We start from the raw sequence: 5000 nt of genomic DNA on the forward strand, positions 1-5000 counted from the left end.
ATGCAGATGCTCAGCGGCAGCTAGGAGGCGCTCCATCCATGTCGGTACCGGTGAGCGTTGCACTCGCAGTCGCAAAAACGTACGGCAAGTATATTACTCGGAAGAGTCAATGACAGTCCAAGCCCCCCTGCGTGGGAAGAGTCTTCCTAGGCCATGACCCACCGGAAGGGCGCAGCGTCCCCCACCCCAGACATGTGACGTCAGACTATCGGTATTGACGACTAGACTGATTCCTTATAATCATTTGCCATACACCGGTGGAAGCTGCCGAGACGAGTAACTACATAGCGGGCTCGCCGTGTCACTAATGTACAGAGATACAATAGTTTCGACTGGAACCGGATTAAACGTATACACGGCGCTGATTAGTAATAGATAGAGCCATCAGAATACAGATAATGTATAGACCTGTCCGTATACATGCTGAAAGACTCTGCTCACAATCACACGTCAGCCAGACACTCGTATCACGCACTACTCTCTGCCTGTAACAGGCACACAGACAATATGTAAGCACCAGCATGGAACAACACCCAGTGCATCCTCTCTGCCACATTAGACAATCCACACTATCATAACCAGACCGGGAGGTCCACTCGGAAAACAGAATATCCCACCCTTCCGACAACCACCATTGCTCAGCTAAGCCACCAACACCCACACATGTCCTACACAGGGGTGCACCCAACATCACAATACGGCCTCCTGTCACAGCACACAAACAATGGCAGGAATGAAAGAAACAGGTCTGCCACAAGCATGGCATCAGAGTGCCGCCTGTCATGAGCCAAAGGTGCACCCTGACGTGGCAAATCAGATGATGCCGCAGGCATCCACTTACTATAATCACAATCAACAAACCGGCCGCCCCCCCCCCCCAAACACCTTTCCTTACAACAATGTGTACCTTAACCTAACCCATATTGTGCCTTAACCTAACCCATATTGTGCCTTAACCTAACCCATATTGTGCCTTAACCTAACCCATATTGTGCCTTAACCTAACCCATATTGTGCCTTAACCTAACCCATATTGTGCCTTAACCTAACCCATATTGTGCCTTAACCTAACCTATGTTGCGCCCTAACCTAACCTATGTTGCGCCCTAACCTAACCTATGTTGCGCCCTAACCTAACCTATGTTGCGCCCTAACCTAACCTATGTTGCGCCCTAACCTAACCTATGTTGCGCCCTAACCTAACCTATGTTGCGCCCTAACCTAACCTATGTTGCGCCCTAACCTAACCTATGTTGCGCCCTAACCTAACCTATGTTGCGCCCTAACCTAACCTATGTTGCGCCCTAACCTAACCTATGTTGCGCCCTAACCTAACCTATGTTGCGCCCTAACCTAACCTATGTTGCGCCCTAACCTAACCTATATTGTACCTTAACCTAACCTATGTTGCGCCCTAACCTAACCTATGTTGCGCCCTAACCTAACCTATGTTGCGCCCTAACCTAACCTATGTTGCGCCCTAACCTAACCTATGTTGCGCCCTAACCTAACCTATGTTGCGCCCTAACCTAACCTATGTTGCGCCCTAACCTAACCTATGTTGCGCCCTAACCTAACCTATGTTGCGCCCTAACCTAACCTATGTTGCGCCCTAACCTAACCTATGTTGCGCCTTAACCCAACACACGTTGGGCCTTAACCCAACACACGTTGGGCCTTAACCCAACACACGTTGGGCCTTAACCCAACACACGTTGGGCCTTAACCCAACACACGTTGGGCCTTAACCCAACACACGTTGGGCCTTAACCCAACACACGTTGGGCCTTAACCCAACACACGTTGGGCCTTAACCCAACACACGTTGGGCCTTAACCCAACACACGTTGGGCCTTAACCCAACACACGTTGGGCCTTAACCCAACACACGTTGGGCCTTAACCCAACACACGTTGGGCCTTAACCCAACACACGTTGGGCCTTAACCTGCTCTGTAATTGTCATACGACGCGTTAAATTAGTGTAGTGTTGCCTAACTGCAACCCCCGCAATATAGTTTGCCACTCGCACTGCCCGGTCCCCAGAGTATTGCTTCATGTTAAACACCTTGCAGCTATACACTGTAATGCGGATGGCAGCAGGACGTACATGCTCAATGCCCTTCGCAGTTGTTCATTGGCATTCGCATGGCGAAGCACAGCCTACGTTGTGGTACGGCTTGTGTCAACTGTCCGCTGATGTTGTACGTCCAAATCACACACTGTACTGCACATTGGTCCTCATGTACTGAATGATACATCGTGGTACATGTGTGACCGTACCACGACTGCGCCAACAACGGCGAACCATACGGTCCAAATATTGTGCACTCAGCTACGTGTCGTCTCCCTATAAGAGCTGGATTGCAGTATGGTATGCCGTGGATGGCGATCAGCATGAGCCGTCTGTTGATGTAGTGGCGCGTGTTGTCAGACGTAGTCGTCTCTTCTCACACACCGTGATAGCATGGTGCACTGCGTTCCACATCTGCGACATGCGACAGAGGCCGGTTGACAGTCGTTCGCGCAATGGACATCGCATACGTACGGGGGCCACCTTCCACGTGTTCGCGAAGCGTGCACATGTTGTTGCGTGTATGTGGGCAGACATAGTGTGTCGTGACACCTGACACAGGCATGCAACAATCGTTGAATTTGCAAATGGCGATGGACGTCTACGTTTGCTGGTGACGTTACGCAAATGAACAACTGGTAAACCGTTGTGGTGCGGTTGTTCTCGCTAGAGGTGAATCAGTGATGGCGACGATCGGTTGAGCTACCAACCGGTTGTTTCAGCGATACCCACCATGACCACGAACGTGAATGGCATGTGGGTGTGAAGCGATACGCGGCGGTGGCTGGGTGGGACCGTCCCCGGCCGGTGAGGGGGGGCCTCCCGGCGTGCTGGCCGCGCGGTGCGTGGGCGCACGCGCTACAGCCGGCTGGTGGGGGCGGCCAGTGGCAGGCGCGCCGGCCGACGGAGGCGGCAGGCGGCGCAGCTGCGCGCCGGCGCACCCTGCACGCGGCGCCGTGCGGCCAAAGTAGGTCCTCGCGGGCCCGGTGCGAAGCGCGGTGGACATCTGCAGTGTGCTGGTCCGATTGAGGACTGTGTGCGCTGAGGATGCGCCGCCGCCCGGCGCTCGGCGCCGCGACGCCGTCTGCTGCTCGGTCGCCTCTGCGGTTCTCGCAGGTGGTTTGTATCGCAGCTGTGCGGACGTGTTGGCGCGTGCGCTGTGCTGGGAGAGTTCGCTTCGGCACCCAAGTGGGGCTTTTGTCCTTCTGTGGCGCTGGCGTTGGAGCTGCCGGCCACCGTAGGTGGCGCGTGTTGTCTCCCGCCGGCAATGCCACGACAGCACGCTCCCGGGCCTCTGTCGGCAGCGGCAAGCTCAGTTGGGAGCACGGGTGGTCGCACCTAAAGCGTCTACTCGCCAAACTCCGGGCGATTGCGCCTCTCTCGAACCCGACCAAGTACTTAGGACGGCGCTGCGCGCCGCCGGGACCTGAGAGGGTTTCGAGGTGTATTGTGCAGGGGAGCTCAGCCTCCTCCTGTTTGCAGAATAATCGAGCGGACGCTTGCGTGTTCGCGCGGGCCCCCGGGACACACTCCCGGGCGGCCGGCTGCTCAGCTCTAGTTGACGCAGCTCCCTGGTTGATCCTGCCAGTAGTCATATGCTTGTCTCAAAGATTAAGCCATGCATGTCTCAGTACAAGCCGCATTAAGGTGAAACCGCGAATGGCTCATTAAATCAGTTATGGTTCCTTAGATCGTACCCACGTTACTTGGATAACTGTGGTAATTCTAGAGCTAATACATGCAAACAGAGTCCCGACCAGAGATGGAAGGGACGCTTTTATTAGATCAAAACCAATCGGTCGGCTCGTCCGGTCCGTTTGCCTTGGTGACTCTGAATAACTTTGGGCTGATCGCACGGTCCTCGTACCGGCGACGCATCTTTCAAATGTCTGCCTTATCAACTGTCGATGGTAGGTTCTGCGCCTACCATGGTTGTAACGGGTAACGGGGAATCAGGGTTCGATTCCGGAGAGGGAGCCTGAGAAACGGCTACCACATCCAAGGAAGGCAGCAGGCGCGCAAATTACCCACTCCCGGCACGGGGAGGTAGTGACGAAAAATAACGATACGGGACTCATCCGAGGCCCCGTAATCGGAATGAGTACACTTTAAATCCTTTAACGAGTATCTATTGGAGGGCAAGTCTGGTGCCAGCAGCCGCGGTAATTCCAGCTCCAATAGCGTATATTAAAGTTGTTGCGGTTAAAAAGCTCGTAGTTGGATTTGTGTCCCACGCTGTTGGTTCACCGCCCGTCGGTGTTTAACTGGCATGTATCGTGGGACGTCCTGCCGGTGGGGCGAGCCGAAGGCGTGCGACGCGCCTCGTGCGTGCTCGTGCGTCCCGAGGCGGACCCCGTTGCAATCCTACCAGGGTGCTCTTGAGTGAGTGTCTCGGTGGGCCGGCACGTTTACTTTGAACAAATTAGAGTGCTTAAAGCAGGCAAGCCCGCCTGAATACTGTGTGCATGGAATAATGGAATAGGACCTCGGTTCTATTTTGTTGGTTTTCGGAACCCGAGGTAATGATTAATAGGGACAGGCGGGGGCATTCGTATTGCGACGTTAGAGGTGAAATTCTTGGATCGTCGCAAGACGAACAGAAGCGAAAGCATTTGCCAAGTATGTTTTCATTAATCAAGAACGAAAGTTAGAGGTTCGAAGGCGATCAGATACCGCCCTAGTTCTAACCATAAACGATGCCAGCCAGCGATCCGCCGCAGTTCCTCCGATGACTCGGCGGGCAGCCTCCGGGAAACCAAAGCTTTTGGGTTCCGGGGGAAGTATGGTTGCAAAGCTGAAACTTAAAGGAATTGACGGAAGGGCACCACCAGGAGTGGAGCCTGCGGCTTAATTTGACTCAACACGGGAAACCTCACCAGGCCCGGACACCGGAAGGATTGACAGATTGATAGCTCTTTCTTGATTCG

The 5000-nt window shown here is 54.1% G+C and overlaps 1 non-coding gene across 1 annotated transcript in view; it reads left to right on the forward strand.

Moving 5' to 3' along the window:
* The first annotated feature begins 3641 nt into the window (after positions 1-3641).
* The window catches only part of LOC126433680 (small subunit ribosomal RNA), a 1910-nt gene continuing 551 nt past the window's right edge, over positions 3642-5000 (forward strand). The window contains exon 1 of the ribosomal RNA XR_007578669.1: positions 3642-5000. This exon is cut by the window's right edge and continues 551 nt beyond it. This is a non-coding gene — a ribosomal RNA (small subunit ribosomal RNA).

This window comes from Schistocerca serialis, unplaced genomic scaffold (assembly GCF_023864345.2).
Source record: "Schistocerca serialis cubense isolate TAMUIC-IGC-003099 unplaced genomic scaffold, iqSchSeri2.2 HiC_scaffold_1172, whole genome shotgun sequence".
Lineage (NCBI taxonomy): Eukaryota > Metazoa > Arthropoda > Insecta > Orthoptera > Acrididae > Schistocerca > Schistocerca serialis.